This window comes from Heptranchias perlo, chromosome 14 (genome assembly GCF_035084215.1).
Source record: "Heptranchias perlo isolate sHepPer1 chromosome 14, sHepPer1.hap1, whole genome shotgun sequence".
Taxonomy (NCBI): domain Eukaryota; kingdom Metazoa; phylum Chordata; class Chondrichthyes; order Hexanchiformes; family Hexanchidae; genus Heptranchias; species Heptranchias perlo.
Window position 1 is genome coordinate 38430042 of NC_090338.1, and position 20246 is coordinate 38450287.

The following is a 20246-nucleotide window of genomic DNA, read 5'->3' on the forward strand; positions in this document are numbered from 1 at the left end:
AGTTCATAAAACTAATGTTACAAGTTTAGGGTCTGCCTTTGATAGTCTCTCCGATACAGCAGTACTGGTCATTCCCATAAGTGGCCTGAGTGTCCTATATTCAGGGTTGTGCTACCCAAAATCTAACTATACAATAACGTAACCCATGGATTTGACAATAGTGTCCCTTTGTGATCTGAATTGGACATTTGTTTCTTTCACACATGCCTCTCCAATTTTTTCGAAGGCAGACCTGGTGAGATGAGGCCAGATAGAAACTGCTAAGCTGTTTTATGAACATAGAGGACAACAGTTATTGATCGATTTCACTTAAATCAATCCATACTAGTCTTCACATAATGGTACACTTCCCCTAGCCAGTGGGTTGCCTTGCTTGACAAATCCTAACTAAATACCTGCTTACTCCTTCTGAACCTGGCCAAAGCTTGCCCATGCAGCTTTCTATTTAAAACCTGACTGACTTCACAGCCTTTACTGGACCTGACTGACTGTCTCTTGTCTTTATCTTTATTTCACTACCAGAAGAGAAGGCCTGCCAGGAAACCCTTGCTGAGCACTTGCGAGCAGAGACTTGCCAATACAATGGGTGTAAGGTGTTTATTGATTACCAAGACAAGTTAATCAATTGTTTATTGCTTACAGTCTTTGGGAGAATTAGCATTTTAACCACTTAGTGTCTAAGTGCTTTATTTGTAATTAGTGTGAATACACTTTGCTTTATAAGCCCAATTTTTACAAGTAACTCTTTTTCCAAATTTGTGGAAAAATGGTCAAAAACATCCAGAAATGTGACACTTAGGGATACTGATTAAGATTTGGGTAACTTGTTGTAATCAATCATTGAAAAGTGGAGGGTTTAGCATGATGCAAGGATAACTCCCGCTGCCAGACCTAACTCCTGCTCAATCTTAAGTATTTGCATACAATGATTTTCATTCATTTGAATCTGTGAATATCTCATTCATAATTTGAAAAAAATGCAGTTAACTTGAAGTTTTCAGTATCATTTTTAAAGTCCAATTCTATGAGAGCGCATGGAATTGGAGGCAGCTTGTTGGCTTGGATAGGGAATTGGTTAGGAGTTAGGAGACAGAGAGTAGGGATAATGGCTACGTACTCAAATTGGCAGGATGTGACTCATGGTGTCCCCCAGGGATCTATACTGGGGTCACAGCTTTTCAATAAATTGAAAGACTTGCATTTGTGTAGCACCTTTCACGTCCCAAAGCGCCTTACAGCCAATGTAGTCACTGTTGTAATGTAGGAAATGCGGCAATCAATTTGTGCGCAGCAAGGTTCCACAAACAGCAATGTGATAATGTCCAGATAATCTGTTTTAGTGATGTTGATTGAGGGATAAATATTGGCCAGGACACCAGGGAGAACTCCGCTGCTCTTCTTTGAAATATTGCCAAAGGGTCTTTTACGTCCACCTGAGAGGGAAGACGGGGTCTCAGTTTAACATCTCATCTGAAAGATGGCACCTCCGACAGTGCAGCACTCCCTCAGTAGTGCACTGGAGTGTCAGCCTACATTTTGAGCTCAAGTCGCTGGAGTGGGAATTGAACTCACAACCTTCTGTACCAAAGATGAGAAAGCTACCCAATAAGCCACAGCTGACACTGTATAAATTACTTGGATGAAGGAATAGAGAGCCGTATATCTAAGTTTGGTGATGACACTAAATTAGGTGGCACAATAAATAGTGTAGATGGGAGCAGAAAGTTGCAAAGGGACACTGATAGATTAAGTGAGTGGGCAAAACTGTGGCAGAAGGAGTTCAATGTGGGAAATTGTGAGGTCATCCACTTTGGACCTAAGAAAGATAGATCAGAATATTTTCTAAATGGTTTGTAGCTAAGAACTGGTTGAGCAGAGAGATTTAGGGGTCCAAGTACAGAAATCACTAAAAGCTAGTGGACAACTACAAAAAATACTGAAAAAGGCTAATGGAATGTTGGTCTTTGTCTGAAGAGGACTGGAATACAAAGTGGTGGAAGTTATGTTACATCTGCACAGAGCTTTGGTTAGACCCCATCAGGAGTACTGCATTCAGTTCTGGGCACTGCATCTCAGGAAGGATATATTGGCCTTGGAGAGGGTGCAGCGCAGATTCACCAGAATGATACCGGGGCTAAAAGGGTCATGAGGACAGATTGCATAAACTAGGCTTGTATTCCCTTATAGAAGATTAAGGGGTGATCTAATTGAAGTGTTTAAGATGATTAAAAGATTTGATAGAATCATAGAAAGGTTACAGCAAGGAAGGAGGCCATTCGGCCCAACTCGCCGACTTTATGCAAGAGCAATCAGCTAGACCCACTCCCCCGCCCTTTCCCCGTAGCCCTGCAAATTTTTTCCTTGCAAGTACTTATCCATTTCCCTTTTGAAGGCCATGATTGAATCTGCCTCCACCACCCCCTCGGGCAGTGTATTCCAGATCATAACCACTCGCTGTGTAAAAAAGTTTTTCCTCATGTCACCTTTGGTTCTTTTGCCAATCACCTTAAATCTATATCCTCTGGTCCTTGACCCTTCTGCCAATGGGAACAGTTTCTCTCTATCTAACCTGTCTAGACCCTTCATGATTTTGAACAAGTCTATCAAATCTCCTCGCAACTGTCTCTGTTCCGAGGAGAACAACCCAAGCTTCTCCAGTCTATCCACGTAACTAAAATCCCTCAAAGCTGGAATCATTTTAGTAAAATCTCTTCCGCACCTTTTCTAAGGCCTTCACATCTTTCCTGAAGTGCATTACCAAGAACCGGACACAATACTCCAGTTATGGCCGAGCCAGTGTTTTATAAAGGTTCATCGTGACTGCCATACCTTTGTACTCTATGCCTCTATTTATAAAGCCCAGGGTCCCGTATGCTTTTTTAGCCGCTTTCTCAACCTGTCCTGCCACCTTCAACAATTTGTGCACATATACACCCAGATCTCTCTGTTCGTCTACCCCTTTTAGAGTTGTGCCCTCTAGTTTATATTGCCTCTCTTCGCTCTTCCTACCAAAATGTATCAATTTGCATTTTTCTGCGTTAAATTTCATCTGCCACGTGTCCGCCCATGCCACCAGCCTGTCTATATCCTCTTGATGTCTATCACTATCCTCCTCACTGTTCATTTCACTTCCAAGTTTTGAGTCATCTGCAAATTTTGAAATTGTGCCCTGTACACCCAAGTCCAAGTCATTAACATATATCAAAGCAGTGCACCCAGCACTGACCCCTGGGGAACACCACTGTACACCTCCCTCCAGTCCGAAAAACAACCATTCACCACTACTCTGTTTCCTATCCCTTAGCCAATTCTGTATCCATGTTGCTACTGCCCCCTTTATTCCATGGGCCGCGATCTCGATGATAAGCCTATTATGTGGCACTTTATCAATCGCCTTTTGAAAGTCCATATACACATCAACTACATTGCCCTCATCTACCCTCTCTGTTACCTCATCAAAAAACTCTATCAGGTTAGTTAAACATGATTTGCCTTTAACAAATCCATGCTGGCTTTCCCTAATCAATCCACTCTCATCCAAGTGACTGTTAATTCTGTCCCGGATTATTGTTTCTAAAAGTTTCCCCACCACTGAGGTTAAACTAAATGACCTATCGTTGCAGGGTTTAACCTTACAACTTTTTTTGAACAAGGGTGTAACATTTGCAATTCTCCAGTCCTCTGGCACTACCCCCGTAGCTATGGATGTTTGGAAGATTATGGCCAGTACCTCCGCAATTTCCACCCTTACTTCCCTCAGCAACCTAGGATGCATCCCATCCGGACTGGGTGACTTATCTACTTTAAGTACAGCTAGCCTTTCTTGTATCTCCTCTTTTTCAATTTTTAGCCCATCCAGTATCTCAACTATATCTTCCTTTACTGAGACTCTGGCAGCATCTTCTTCCTTGGTAAAGACAGATGCAAATTACTCATTTAATACCTCATCCATCCCCTCTGCCTCCATGAGTAGATCTTTATGGTCCCTAATTGGCCCCACACCTCCTCTTGCTACTCGTTTACTGTTTACATGCCTGGGGAAGACTTTTGGATTCCCTTTTATGTTGGCCGCCAGTCTATTCTCATACTTTCTCTTTGCCCCTCTTATTTACTTTTTCACTTCCCCTCTCAACTTTCTACGTTCTGCCTGGTTCTCACTTGTGTTATCAACCCGACATCTATCATACGCCCCTTTTTTCCGGTTCATCTTACTCACTATCTCTTTTGTCCTCCAAGGAGCTCTGGCTTTAGCTGTCCTACCTTTCTGCCTCGTGGGAATGTGCCTGGATTGTACCTGAACCATTTCCTCCTTAAAGGCTGCTAAAGATAGAGAGAAACTATTTCCTCTGGTGAGAGAGTCCAGAACAAGGGGGCATAACTTTAAAATTAGAGCTAGGCCGTTCAAGTTTGATGTCAGAAAGCACTTCTTCGCACAAAGGGTAGTAGAAATCTGGAACTCACCCCCCAAAAAAGCTGTTGAGGGTAGGTCAGTTGAAAATTTCAAAACTAAGATTGATAGATTTTTGTTAGGCAAAGGTATTAAGGGTTACAGAGCTAAGATGAGTAGATGGAGTTAAGATACAGATCAGCCATGATCTAATTGAATGGTGGAACAGGCTCGGGGGGGGCTGAATGGCCTACTCCGGTTCCAATGTTCCCCCCAAAGTTCCTAAATGCTCACAGACTCAAACTAATGTAAATTGTTTATTGCCATTGTCCAATTTCTGAGCTTCCCTGCAGAGGATGAACTTTTGAGCGGGAACAACAGTTATGTACAGTATTTGCTACACTTCAGATTCAGTGGGTGTTGGATTGGCGGTGTCAACAGGAATCTGGTTTGGTATAGCACAACCTCATCTACCATATCCCTCCATAAATCAGGTGTTGTTTTGAAAGTTCAAATTTTGACTGTTCGTACAACTAACAGCAGGTGGAAGTTCAGGGCTTTCTGTCTATATGCACCCTTTTTTCAGGGAATTATGTTAGAAGTTCTTTTCAGTGCCCATTAAGGTAATCACATTCCTATACAAGTTCTCAAAAAGGTGTTTTCCCTCTCCATGTTGCCTTTATGTCCATTTGTAATTGAAGCAATACTCAAAGTAACACTCAAATGGGATTTTGGGCCTGATTTGTACCTTCTAGCAGTATGGCTCACCAGCTTACACACATCTACTTCATTGTTACTTTACTACCTGAGGAAAATATTCCGCTTAATGTTTTAGTTCACTAAGTAAAACTGCTTATGGCAACCTATTCAAGACTGATGAATTCAGAACTGCTTTAAACTAACTGGGGTGAATGTTTCTGCTGTTTTCAGTGCATTAGTAGTATATAAATGGCACAAGAAATTTTTTTTAAACAGAAAATTGGGTGAAAGCTGTTACTGGCCGAATTCCACGATTAAAACGCTTCTCCCAAGTCCCTTCACCTTCCCAGGAGCTGCCCAAGTCCTGGCTGACCTAATTTGCATACATTAAAGGGCCAGTGGTGCTGCAGCTCCCAGTTTCCTGGTTTTACACTCCCAGTGCACTCTGGGTAACAAACAAAGATGCTTAAGGTGCAGCAGCTGCCAGGATCAGCTGATCAAGGCACAAGTGAGGAGTCCCTGACACAGAAGAGTCTGGAGATTTTGAATACAAAATTCTGCAGCTAAGAAATGCTGTTTAAAGCCTGTTTTGGCCATTCTGCTTTTACACACCTGGACTTGCCTCTCACGGGATCAGACCACTGGCAAATTTTCAGTCTCACCCTGCCCCCATGTGAAGTATTACCTTCAGTTTTGGGCACCGAAATTCAGGAAAGATATATTGGCCTTGGAAAGGAAGAGCGCAGATTTTTTTTTATTCGTTCATGGGATGTGGGCGTCGCTGGCAAGGCTGGCATTTATTGCTCATCCCTAATTGCCCTTGAGAAAGTGGTGGTGAGCCGCCTTCTTGAACCGCTGCAGTCCATGCGGTGAAGGTTCTCCCACAGTGCTGTTAGGAAGGGAGTTCCAGGATTTTGACCCAACGACGATGAAGGAACGGCGATATATTTCCAAGTCGGGATGGTGTGTGACTTGGAGGGGAACGTGCAGGTGGTGTTGTTCGCATGTGCCTGCTGCCCTTGTCCTTCTAGGTGGTAGAGGTCGCGGGTTTGGGAGGTGCTGTCAAAGAAGCCTTGGCGAGTTGCTGCAGTGCATCCTGTGGATGGTACACACTGCGCCGGTGGTGAAGGGAGTGAATGTTTAGGGTGGTGGATGGAGTGCCAATCAAGCGGGCTGCTTTGTCCTGGATGGTGTCGAGCTTCTTGAGTGTTGTTGGAGCTGCACTCATCCAGGCAAGTGGAGAGTATTCCATCACACTCCTGACTTGTGCCTTGTAGATGGTGGAAAGGCTTTGGGGAGTCAGGAGGTGAGTCACTGGCCGCAGAATACCCAGCCTCTGACCTGCTCTCATAGCCACAGTATTTATGTGGCTGGTCCAGTTAAGTTTCTGGTCAATGGTGACCCCCAGGATGTTGATGGTGGGGGATTCGGCGATGGTAATGCCATTGAATGTCAAGGGCAGGTGGTTAGATTCTCTCTTATTGGAGATGGTCATTGCCTGGCACGAATGTTACTTGCCACTTATGAGCCCAAGCCTGGATGTTGTCCAGGTCTTGCTGCATGTGGGCTCGGACTGCTTCATTATTTAAGGGGTTGCGAATGGAACTGAACACTGTGCAATCATCAGCGAACATCCCCATTTCTGACCTTATGATGGAGGGAAGGTCATTGATGAAGCAGCTGAAGATGGTTGGGCCTAGGACACTGCCCTGAGGAACTCCTGCAGTAATGTCCTGGGGCTGAGATGATTGGCCTCCAACAACCACTACCATCTTCCTTTGTGCTAGGTATGACTCCAGCCACTGGAGTGTTTTCCCCCTGATTCCCATTGACGTCAATTTTACTAGGGCTCCTTGGTGCCACACTTGGTCAAATGCTGCCTTGATGTCAAGGGCAGTCACTCTCACCTCACCTCTGGAATTCAGCTCTTTTGTCCATGTTTGGACCAAGGCTGTAATGAGGTCTGGCGCCGAGTGGTCCTGGCGGAACCCAAACTGAGCATCGGTGAGCAGGTTATTGGTGAGTGAGTGCCGCTTGATAGCACTGTCGACGACACCTTCCATCACTTTGGTGATGATTGAGAGTAGACTGATGGGGCGGTAATTGGCCGGATTGGATTTGTCCTCCTTTTTGTGGACAGGCCATACCTGGGCAATTTTCCACATTGTCGGGTAGATGATACAAGGTCGTGAAGAGTTAAATCATGAGGAAAAGTTGCATAAGCTTGGCTCGTATTCCCTTGAGTTTAGAAGATTAAGGGGTGATCCAATTAAGTTATTTAAAATGATAAAGGGATGCAATAGGGTAGATACAGAGAAACTATTTTGTCTGGTGGGGAATCCAGAACAAGAAGGCATAATCTTAAAATTAGAACTAGGCCATTTAGGAGTGAAATCAGGATGCATTTTTTCACAAAAAGGGTATTGGAGATCTGGAACTTGCTGCCCCAAAAGGCCGTGGATGCTGGGTCAATTGAAATTTTCAACACTGAGATCAATAGATTTTAGTTTGGTAAGGGTATCAAGGGATATGTAACAAAGGCAGGTAAATGGAGTCGAGGTACAGATCAGCCATGATCTAACTGAATGGTTACATCATAGCTAACAGTCTCTAGGAGCTGAATGGCTTACTCCTGTTCCTATGCTCATTGCTTTTGGCCCTCTGCTGCAAACACAGTACCCTTTGCCACCAATTCCATCCCACTCCAAAGCCACTGTCTCAGTTTGAACGAGACTGTTCGCAGCCTCGACGTGTTATCTGACCCCGAGCTGAGCTTCTGCCCCGTAGCCTCTCGATGACAAAGACTGCCTACTTCCACCTCCATAACATCACCTGACTCTGCCCCTGCCTCATCCGATCTGCTGGTGAAACCCTCATCCTTGCCTTTGTCACTTCCAGGTTCGACTATTCTAATGCTCTCCTGGCTAGCCCCCACCTCCAATCTCCAACTTCAGTTCATCGAAGACTCTGCTACCCATATCTTATCCCACATTAAGTCCCACTCACCCATCACTGACCTACATTGGTTCCAGTCCCCCAATGTCTCAAATTTAAATGCTCATTCTCATTCAAATCTGTTTATGATCTCACTCTTCCCTATCTCTGTAACCTCCTCCAGCTCTACAACCCTCCAAGAACTCTACGTTCCTCTAACTCTAGCCTCTTGTGCACCACCATTAGCGGCCGTGCCTTCAGTCATCAAGGCCCTCCCTGAAATTCCCTCACTATATCTCTTTGCCTCTCCACCTCCTCTCCTCTTTTAAAACCCTCCCTGACAACCACCTCTTTGATCAAGCTTTTGGTAACCCCTCCTAATATCTCCTTCTATGGCTCAGTGTCCATTTTTTGTCGGATTACATCTCTGTGAACCCCCCCAGGGGATTTTCTTTTACATTGAAAGTGCTATGCAAATGCAAGTTATTATTGTTTTTGTTGTCTCTATTTGTATCTATCGTATCAGCCATAGTGTATTGAAAGAGAAACACAAAAAATATTGAGCTGCAAAAAAGAAATTCATACATTACAATCCTGTGTCATGTTATCTTCATTGTACACATTAGAACAACATAATAAATATATACCTAAAATTTATTTTCTGTGCAATAAATGTTGTACTTTTTTAGTCAGCTGGTGGACTGAACATGTAGAAAGCCAGTCACCATGTTTAAAAGTCTCAAAAGCGAGCTACTGAGAAATTGCACAGGTAGTAATTTCCTCCCCTTCCCTTCCTCCCCCGGCTTTGCATTGCTCTGTACTTGGTTAAAAACTGTTTAATCTTCAACTTCATCCAATTCTGATGAAAGGTCATCAACCTGAAACGTTAACTCTGTTTCTTTCTCTACAGATGTTGCCTGACTTGCTGAGTATTTCCAGTATTTTCTGTTTTTATTTCAGATTTCCAGCATCCACAATATTTTGCTTTTGATTTAGTATTTTTGTTTGCCTCATATGAAGTGAGCACTTTTTTCTTACAGGAATACACTCCACTTACCTAACTCTAGTGATGGGTTCGCAATGCCAAAGCTTAAAGACCCACCTCTCCAGGTGAATGCAGAGGTATTGCTGGAGTTTAAACAGAGTGCATTGGCAAGCGTCTCATTGCTTGTCGACCGAGTACCATCCTACCCATTAGAACATTGCTTTACAGGTCTACCTGAAACCAAGTGGGAAGAATCCCAGTCCCCATTGACAGCTCTAGCCCTCCAGCTGTCATTAGTAAGATAATCTGACTGGTCAACTAACAATGCCCAAGAGTACAGTGATGTGGAGATGCCGGTGATGGACTGGGGTTGACAATTGTAAACAATTTTACAACACCAAGTTATAGTCCAACAAATTTATTTTAAATTTCACAAGCTTTCGGAGGCTTCCTCCTTCCTCAGGTGAATGTTGTGGAAAAATTGTTTACAAGAGTACGGTGACTGTGAACCTGCCTGGCTCAGGTATTGGATTATTGAATTTGCCACAGAGGATTGACTTGGTTCCAAACTGCCAGCATCAGACATGTAATTTTGGAGTTACCTCCAAGATGATAAATGTCATTGCATATAAGACTACCAAAAAGTAGGTTACAGCCGCAATGCCAGAGACTGTACAATGGCTTGACATACTAAAGATTATCCTTTCATGCTTTTGTATAGTCCTATTAATCTTAAAACATGCAACATTAAACAAATACCATATTTAGTTTCGAGTTACCACGGTCCCTCTTCCTGAGATAATTATATTTAATTAGTGATGAGTAGAGGAATGAGCATTTCCTTGTGGCTGGCCTGGGATTTCCTTTCGGGTTTGATAGGCTTACTAGTGTATGCAGGTCCATATAGGGTTTGATGTGGTAAGCAAGCTCTGTAGAGGCATGGAAACCCAGGATATCAATGTAAAAATTGTTCAGCCGCCTTCTTTCCACAAAAGATTCCACACCGTCTTAAGTCTGTGGGTGAAAAATGATTATACCAGCAGGAAACACCTGTTAACATTTACAGCCGAACACTTATTCAGCTCATGAAACCCCTACAACATTATGTTTCTAGTGACTCTTGTGCAGCACTTTAACTGGAACACAATATAACCATTCTTGGAATATTTGGAGAGGTAGAAGTGTTTCCTTGGGGTATATGCTTTAAGAATAACGTCCATTAAGTTATCAAAAATCACTTGTGCGATTGTACTCTGCAAATAAGCCAACTACTATATATGTTAGTGCATGGTCTGAGCAGATCTAAATGACTACAGAATGGATATTTCCTACAAGCAAAAATTGCTCCTACATGATGGTGAGAAAAAGATCACTTAATAATTTCATTAAGGAAACAACCTATTTGTACAATAGTTCAGCTCATGGGTAATAGGGAAATAGAAAACTGAGCACAGTGGAAGACCCAGCTTGCTGATTAGATCATATCAGTAATTGAAAATCAATCAAATTACATTTTAATTAATCTGCTTATTAAAAAAAAGTCCAATGAAGTGTCAATTATAGCACAATTTTGAATTGATGCCAAAGAAATCTTTATTGAGGGGAGAGAATCTGCTGAACAGGACACTACACTATACTTTTTCATGCACATTTACATATCCCAGATGAAGCTCTTAACTTTACCATTAATCAACCAAGGAGTCAGATTGTGCTCCGTCCAGTCAGATGGATACTTCATAACTTTGCAGAGCTGAAAAGAGAAATTCATGATGTGATAAATTCCATGATCAGTGAACTTAAATCAGTTTGAATAATAGGAGGTGGGTTTCACAATTTTGATGATTCTGTAGACATCTACAGAATATCCGATAAGCTAGATATTCGAAAAGCTAGAGACAGTAACATGTCTGATAATTCACTTCATTTATTATTGACAAAACATTAATCTTAAACATCCATACAGAGCAGTGCACATTAGCGTTACATCTGACACTCACGTATGTGGATTTAATGAGAAACCATGAAGATGGCTTTTCCAAGCCTGTTCACGCCACATAGTCTTGAAGATAGCAACTAAGTAAAAACACTTCTTCTTATACCATTTGCTTTTATGGTCAGCTTCCTGCTGGATGCAACACCATCTAATGTTTTATGACCACCCAGTTGTTCGAACCAATTGCCAAACAGAGATGAGAGGCCCCTTGCCTTTTCACACCATACTGCTACTTATCATCATTGCTTTTCCCCAAGCCATAGCTTTATTGTAAACAACCTGTGATGCATGCTTTATAGCAACATATTGTCTTTTATATTACAGCCATCTCCTTCCCTTGCACTACACCCCCCATTGTGATCAAAAGCTTGTGTTTTAAAAGTCCATGGGGGTTAAATTGGTTAACCCCTGAAAACAGGTGCAGGGATTGCTGTCCGCTATTAATCCGCGCCCGGTCACTGAGATGCAGGCAGCACGTAACATTCATGCCGCCTGCTGTTTTACATGATTGCTGTGTGCAGCCAGCCCTACCTGCACTGTTGAGTGGTTGCTCACCAGCAGGAGGCCCAGATATCATGGCTGGCGAGCACCACTTAAACGCAGCCTGCACCTCTTAAAGGGAAGATGTACTGTGGCTGCAGGAAGTGTTGGAAGTCAATGGTGAAGTGAATTTGTGCTGCAATATAGTGAAGCATGGTGATGATGGGAACTCTGAAATTTTTAATGAGCAACAACTTGGCTGCTTAATATTTTCGAAATATAAGATGTGGGTCTGAATGGAGATCAGAAATTGTACACGTAAAACACAGTTGCAGGTCCCGTCCTTACGTTTACAAACTGTTGAGTTCCTTCAAAACATTGAATAAAGGTTGCTCACACTTTTCCTACATCCTCCAATCTGCACGCCAGACCCTGCTAATCTGCTGACCTGAGTTTGTACTGGGCCTGCGAGATAGCATGCACCAAGGTTCTCTGATGATGCACTAGAGGCCTTGGTGCAAGAGGTGGACAGAAGGAGGAGCATCCTACATCCGTAGGGGGGGGGCAAGAGGCCCTCCAGACATATGCTCCCGAGACAGTGGGAGGCAGTAGGGGACGAGGTCAATGCCAGAAGCATAGCACTATGAACGTGGATGTAGTGCAGGAAGAAGTGCAATGATTTGATACGAGTGGTCAAGGTGCATGAGTTCAACTGTCAAGTGCCATATCCTATCAACTGCACCACTAGTCGCATCCACTTCTCCACGCACTACAACCCCCCATCACCCACCTACCAACAAACTCTTTCAATCAGTACTCAACTGTTCCAATCGGATGCTTCATCTTACCCTCACACATTACCACTGTTGCAAGCCGCACACCCACAACTCACAGGTCACACATACTGGCAGCTATTCAAACATGACAATCATATCACCCAGATATCTTGCAGGACACTCACCGACACACTTCCTGCTTTCTTGCAGGAGAAACTGGCGCATAACATAAGGCAGCAAGTGGCAGTGGCTCCATTAAACATGAACCTGCTGTCCTCTCTCATGATGACAGCATTCCTGTTCCATCCCTTCCATTCCACCAGTGCCCTTGCTGTTGCCTGTCAGCTAGACAGCCTGTAGAGTATTGAAATTTTAATATAGGAACAGGAGTAGGCCATTTAGCCCCTCGAGCCTGCTCTGCCATTCAATGTGATCATGGTTGTTCTGTGACCTAACTCCATATACCCGCCTTAGCCCCATAATCCCTTAATACCTTTGGTTAACATAAATATATCAATCTCAGATTTAAAATTAACAAATGAGCTAGCATCAACTGCTGTTTGCAGAAGAGTGTTCCAAACTTCTACCACCCTTTGTGTGTAGAATTGTTTCCTAACTTCACTCCTGAAAGTCCTGGCTCTAATTTTTAGGCTATGTCCCCTTGATCTAGTAGGGGTTCTCCAAAAACAGCTTCAAATGCATCAGCAACCAGAAGCAATAATCCAGCCATCTGTAACTCCTGCATGATCCCTTTAAATAGCGCTGGTGGAGGCGGGGGGTCCTCCATGCCGTTTAAGACTGATTAGCTGTGCAAGGTTAAGACAGTGCATTGGCTGGAGCGTGGAGTTCCAAAATTGCATCTGTCCCTTTCAATCAGTGTTGCACACTGATCTAGTGCATCATCTCCCTACTTTACATGCTGCCGGTGTTCGTTAAGTGCGCGTAGTCAAACACCTTTAACAATATGGCTTCCTGTGCACATCACACCGGAGGTGTGCGCGCGCATCTCGATGCCATTTTGGGTCCTTAGGAGTCCGCGTATCAGCCGACTTTAGTCCCGTAAGTGTCTTAATCCTAACAAACCTTTAAGCTTGATAGCATAGAATCATAGAATGGTTACAGTACAGAAGGAGGCCATTCGGTCCATCGAGCCCGTGCCGGCTTTTGGTAAGAACAATCCAATTAGTCCCAAACCCTCACTCTTTCCCCGTAGCCCTGCAAATTTTTTCCCTTCAAGTATTTATCCAATTCCTTTTTGAAAGCTACGATTGAATCTGCTTCCACCACCCTTTAAAGCAGCGCATTCCAGATCATAACAACTTGCTGCGTAAAAACATTTTCCCGCATATCGCCTTTGGCTCTTTTGCCAATTACCTTAAATCTGTGTCCTTTGGTTCTCGACCCTTACGCCAATGGGAACAGTTTCTCTATATTTACTTTATCTAAACCCTTCATTATTTTGAACGCTTCTATCAAATCTCCTCTCAACCTTCTCTGCTCTAAGGAGAACAACCCCAGCTTCTCCAGTCTATCCACGTAACTGACGTCCCTCATCCCTGGAACCATTCTAGTAAATCTTTTTTGCACCCTTTTCAAGGCCTTCACATCCTTCCTAAAGTGCAGTTCCCAGAATTGGAACAATACTCCAGTTGTGGGTGAGCCAGTGTTTTATAAAGGTTCAATGTAACTTCCTTGCTTTTGTACTCTATGCCCTATTTATAAAGCCCAGGAGCCCATATGCTTTTTTAACCACTTTCTCAACCTGTCCTGCCACATTCAAAGATTTGTGTACATATAACCCCAGCTCTCGCTGTTCCTGCACCCCCTTTAGAATGGTACCATTTAGTTTATATTGCCTCTCTCAATCTTCTTGCCAAAATGTATCACACTTCTCTGCGTTAAATTTCATCTGCCATGTGTCCACCCATTCCACCAGTCTGTCTATGTCCTCTTAAAGTCTATCACTATCCCCCTCACTGTTTACTACACTTCCACGTTTTGTGTCATCTGCAAATTTTGAAATTGTCCCTGTACACCAAAGTCCAAATCATTAATATATATCAAAAAAAGCAGTGATCCTAGTACCAACCCCTGGGGAACACTACTGTATACCTTCCTCCAGTCCAAAACACAACCGTTCACAACTACTCTGTTTCCTGTCACTTAGCCAATTTTGTATCTATGCTGCCATTGCCCCTTTTATTCCATGGGCTTCAATTTTGTTGACAAGTCTATTATGTGGCACTTTATCAAATGCCTTTTGAAAGTCCAGATACACATCAACCACATTGCCCTCACCAACCCTCTCTGTTACCTCATCAAAAATTCTATCAAGTTAGTTAAACATGATCTGCCTTTAACAAATCCACACTGGCTTAACTTCATTAATCCATGCTTGTCCAAGTGACTATTAATTTTGTCTCAGATTATCGTTTCTAAAAGCTTCCCCATCACCAAGGTTAAACTGACTGGCCTATAGTTGCCAGGTTTATCCTTACACCCTTTTTTGAACAAGGGTGTAACATTTGCAATTCTCCAGTCCTCTGGCAACACCCTCATATCTAAGGAGCATTGGATGATTATGGCCAGCACCTCTGCAATTTCCACCCTTGCTTCCCTCAGCAACCTAGGATGCATCCCATCGGGACTGGGTGACTTAACTACTTTAAGTACAGCCAGCCTTTATAGTACCTTCTCGATCAATTTTTAGCCCATCCAGTATCTCAACTATCTCCTCTTTTACTGTGACTTTGGCAGCATTTTGTTCCTTGGTAAAGACAGATTCAAAGTACTCATTTAATACCTCAGCCATGCCCTCTGCTTCCATGCGTAGATCTCCTTTTAGGTCCCTAATTGGCCCCACCCCTCCTCTTACTGTCCGTTTACTATTTATATGCCTATAGAACACTTTTGGATTCCCTTTTATGTTGGCCGCCAGTCTATTCTCACACTCTCTCTTTGCTCTTCTTATTTCCTTTTTCACTCCTCCTCTATACTTCTTATATTCAGCCTGGTTTTCACTTGTATTATCAACTTGACATCTGTCATATGCCCCCTTTTTCTGCTTCATCATATTTTCTATCTCTTTCATCATCCAGAGAGCTCTGGCTTTGGTTGCCCTACCTTTTCCCTCGTGGGAATGTACCTAGACTGTACCCGAACCATCTCCTCTTTAAAGGCCTCCCATTGTTCGATTACAATTTTACCTGCCAATCTTTGATTCCAATTTATCTGGGCCAGATCCCTTCTCAACCACTGAAATTGGCCCTCCTCCAATTTTTACTCTAGATTGCTCCTTGTCCTTTTCCATAACTAATCTAAACCTTATAATACTATGATCACTGTTCCCTAAATATTCTCCCACTAACACTTGCTCCACTTGACCCACTTCATTCCCCAGAACTAGATCCATCAATGGCCTCCTTCCTCGTTGGGCCATCCAACTAGCTTAATTATTTAATAATCTGTATGTGCCTATCTGTACAGTACAATGCTTTCAACCCAGAAACTCATCCTCTCGAATGTTAACAATGTGATTGAGGGGAAAAGATAGGATTTGCGAGAACACATTTTAACCAATTCAGTCTACATTACTGTTCTGTCTTTGATGGAAATAAAAGTAATGTAAAAACAACTATATTCTTACATTCTCCACTTTGAGGCTAAAAATGACCTCCTTTTTGTGGCCTCGCAAACTTATTTCCCATCACAGCTAATATTTTAATTGTATTCTCTCTTATCTCAACTTGTTTCATGGTTTTAAAAAAAAACAAGCAAACTATTACTGTGAGGACTATCAGCACGAATAGCTGTGTTACTAGCAGGAACGCAGAAGCTATTCTTACCCAGAGATGCCATATACCACCTTTCACCATTAATGGTTAACCAGGGTGGCAATAGACTGTTCTATATCATTATTCTGCTGCTGCATAATGATGATATTGTCCCTGAGGAATGCTGGTGCATTGCAACATAGATTTAACACTCAAGAAAGGAGTGGAATTGGATGGCCAAAATTTACAACTGCTCATAAGACTTCTGTCTGGAGGATAACGTTTACTTCAATCTGTGTAACATTGTTGGCCCCAACAAGCACCAATATTTTATCCCCAATTTTAGTCATTTTGGTTGGTGTAAGGCAAAACATTGTTCGCCAAACCATACATATGTCCTTCCTCTCTCTGAACATTAGTTTTCTTTGAGTTCCATTGATCAACCTGTAGAGTGAAGTTGGGGGATTCTTCATCCAGGGTGAAGCCACATGCTAACAATGAGCTCTGCAGCACATCACAGCCGCATAGCAAGGTGTTATTTTTCCTGGAATAGCAATAGGTATCTGAGGCTTTCCAGATTCCTTCATTTTGTATAAAGTATTCTCAATTACAGATTGGTATCCTGAAGAGCTTTTATAAGAAGCCCTGGGTGAGATTCAGTGGATATATATACTCAATATATAATAATTATAATGGAATTTCTTGTTTGCCACTACAGAAACTTTATTTGGAAGACATATTTATTAAATGATTGCTGTACACTGGGCCACAGGTTCATTATCTATTCACAACATAGAACCAAGGAGTTTTTACTTGTAGCAGGACACAAAACAATTTATTCAGTTTCATGCTTGTTGTTTGCTCAAGTCTGCCCCTAGCAATTAGGAATTACGAAAAAATTCAGAATTACACATTATTTTTAATTGATCATAAATCGTTTCTGTATAAGGGTGATAAAATCTGCAATTTTAACTCTGAAATTATCGGACACTAGTTGACAGGATATAATGTGTTTAGAAAGGATAGGGAAAGAAAGTGGGGGGTAGCTGTACTAATTAGAGACAACATAATGGCAATAGAAAAAAGGGACGTAAGTAACATTAAGATAGAAACAGAATCCATATAGCTTGAGACAAAGGATAAGAAGGATCAATCACATTATTAGGTATATTCCACACAGACCACCAAATAGTGGAAGGAAGTGGAGGATGAAATATGTAGACAAATTTATGAAATGAGTAAAAAACACAATAATAATCATGGGAGATTTCAACTATCCCCAAATAAACTGGCAAGATGGGGTAGGGAAAGGGGAAAAAATTGAGTTTTTACAGTGTATAGAGGACCCCTTTCTTACCCAGTATGTGAGAAGCCCAACAAGAGAGGAATCACTGCTGGATCTAGTAATGGGAAATGAACCCGAACAGATAAGAGAAGTAAGAGATGGGGAACATCTAGGCAATGGCGATCGTAACATAATAAGGTGTAAAATAATGATTGAGAAAGACATAAGTAAGACAAAGACCAAAGTAACAGATTGGAAAAAAAGCTAATTTTGAGATGAGAATGGAACTAGGGAAGGTAAACTGGAAAAAAAATGATGACAAAGAGATAGAACAGCAGTGGGAAATATTTAAAATGGTGATCAAGAGAGTTCAGGAGAAATATATTCCTCTAAAAAGCAAGAACAAACTAGTCAATAATGAAACACCATGGATAAATAAAGAGATAAAGGTAAAATTGAAATTAAAGAGAAAGGCATACTCTAAATATATAGACAATAAAGGAGCGGAATGCAAAAGGGAATACGAAGAGGTTAGGAAAGAAGTCAAAAAAACAATTAGGAAAACAAAGAGGTACTATGAAATTAAATCATCAAGGAATATGAACAGAAAGAGTAAAGTATTCTACAGACACATAAATAACAAAAGAAAAATCAGGATAGGGATCAGGCCAGTAAGGGATGCACAAGATAAACTCACAGGTAATGACAGCGAAATGGCAGAAATATTGAATAGTTACTTTGCCTCAGTATTTACCAGGAAGACTAACATGGTGGGCATGACATTAGAAGAAGAGATCAAAAAAGATATGAAAACATTTAAGATAGAAATGGGGGGGGGGGGGTAAGATAATTGATAAATTAATCAAACTTAGATAGGATAAAACCCCTGGTCCGGATGGATCGCATCCGCGAATATTAAAAGAATTTAGGGAGGCAATAGCAGAGACACTATTACACATATGTACAAATTCATTTGAAAAGGGAATAGTGTCCGAGGACTGGCGGAGAGCTAATGTGATTACTATATTTAAAAAGGGAGATAGAACAAAGAGAAACAAGGTGCACAAAGGATTGAGAGAGATAGAGAACACTAGAGTAAGAAATAGGACAGTATTAGTTGGGATCAGACTAAGAGAGAATATGAGACGGTCTAAGATAGGTTTAGAGTGCATGCGTGGTAAATAAGGTTGGTGAGCTGCAGGTGCAAATAGCCACATGGGAATATGATGTCGTGATGATAATGGAGACTTGGCTCAAAAAAGTGCAGGATTGGGTACCAAATATTCCTGGATACAAGGTGTTCAGGAAAGATAGGGAAGGATAAAAAGGAGGGCGGGGTGGCAGTATTGATTAAGTAGAATATTGCAATGCCTGAGAGCGAGGATATCCTTGCGGGGTCAAGGACAGAATCTATTTGGTTAGAGTTAAGAAACCTTAATTGGAGGACGGACAATTTCAGTGGGTTGAGAATAGATCTGGCCCGGGTAAATTGGAATCAAAGATTGGCAAGCAAAACTGTAATCAAACAATGGGCAGCCTTTAAAGAGGAGATGGTTTGGGTACAGTCTAGGTACATTCCCACGAGGGGAAAGGTAGGGCAACCAAAGCCAGAGCTCTCTGGATGATGAAAGAGATAGAAAATATGATGAAGCAGAAAAAGGGGGCGTATGACAGATGTCAAGTTGATAATACAAGTGAAAACCAGGCTGAATATAAGTATAGAGGAGGAGTGAAAAAGGAAATCAGAAGAACAAAGAGAGAGTATGAGAATAGACTGGCGGCCAATATAAAAGGGAATCCAAAAGTGTTCTATAGGCATATAAATAGTAAACGGACAGTAAGAGGAGGGGTGGGGCCAATTAGGGACCTAAAAGGAGATCTACGCATGGAAGCAGAGGGCATGGCTGAGGTATTAAATGAGTACTTTGAATCTGTCTTTACCAAGGAACAAAATGCTGCCAAAGTCAGAAGAGGAGGTAGCTGAGATACTGAATGGGCTAAAAATTGATAAAGAGGAGGTACTAGAAAGTCTGGCTGTACTTAAAGTAGATAAGTCAACTGGTCCAGATGGGATGCATCCTAGGTTGCTGAGGGAAGGGTGGAAATTGCAGAAGTGCTGGCCAGAATCTTCCAATGCTCCTTAGATATGAGGGTAGTGCCAGAGGACTGGACTAGTGCAAAAGTTGCACCCTTGTTTAAAAGAGGGTGTAAGGATAAACCCGGCAACTACAGACTAGTCAGTTTAACCTTGGTGGTAAGGAAGCTTTTGGAAACGATAATCCTGGACAAAATTAATAGTCACTTGGACAAGTATGGATTAACAAAGGAAAGCTAGCAAGGATTTGTTAAAGGCAAATCATGTTTAACTAACTTGATTGAGTTTTTTGATGAGGTAACAGAGAGGATTGATGAGGGCAATGTGGTTGATGTTGTGTATCTGAACTTTCAAAAGGCGTTTGATAAAGTGCCACATAATAGGCTTGTCAGCAAAATTGAAGCCAATGGAATGAAAGGGGCAGTGGCAGCATAGTTACAAAATTGATTAAGTGACAGGAAACAGAGTAGTGGTGAATGATTGTGTTTTGGACTGGAGGAAGGTATACAGTGGTGTTCCCCAGGGGTCGGTACCAGGACAACTTCTATTTTTGAGATAGATTAATGACTTGGACTTTGGTGAACAGGGACAATTTCAAAATTTGCAGATGACACAAAACTTGGAAGTGTAGTAAACAGTGAGGAGGGTAGTAATAGACTCCAAGAGGACATAGACGGGCTGCTGGAATGGGTGGACACTTGGCAGATGAAATTTAATGCAGAGAAGTGCGAAGTGATACATTTTGGCAGGAAGAATGAGGAGAGGCAATATAAACTAAATAGTACAATTCTAAAGGGGGTGCAGCAACAGAGAGACCTGGGGTTATATGTGCTCAAATC

At 42.1% G+C, this 20246-nt stretch overlaps 1 long non-coding RNA gene across 3 annotated transcripts in view; it reads right to left on the reverse strand.

Moving 5' to 3' along the window:
* Positions 1-9365: 9365 nt before the first annotated feature.
* The window catches only part of LOC137332122 (uncharacterized), a 31700-nt gene continuing 20819 nt past the window's right edge, over positions 9366-20246 (reverse strand). For 2 of the 3 annotated variants that reach the window (XR_010965590.1, XR_010965589.1), the window contains one exon: positions 10574-10755. This is a non-coding gene — a long non-coding RNA (uncharacterized lncRNA). Of the gene's footprint in view, positions 10020-10573; positions 10756-20246 lie in introns of those variants that run through there. The other variant, XR_010965591.1, reaches the window with a different exon arrangement.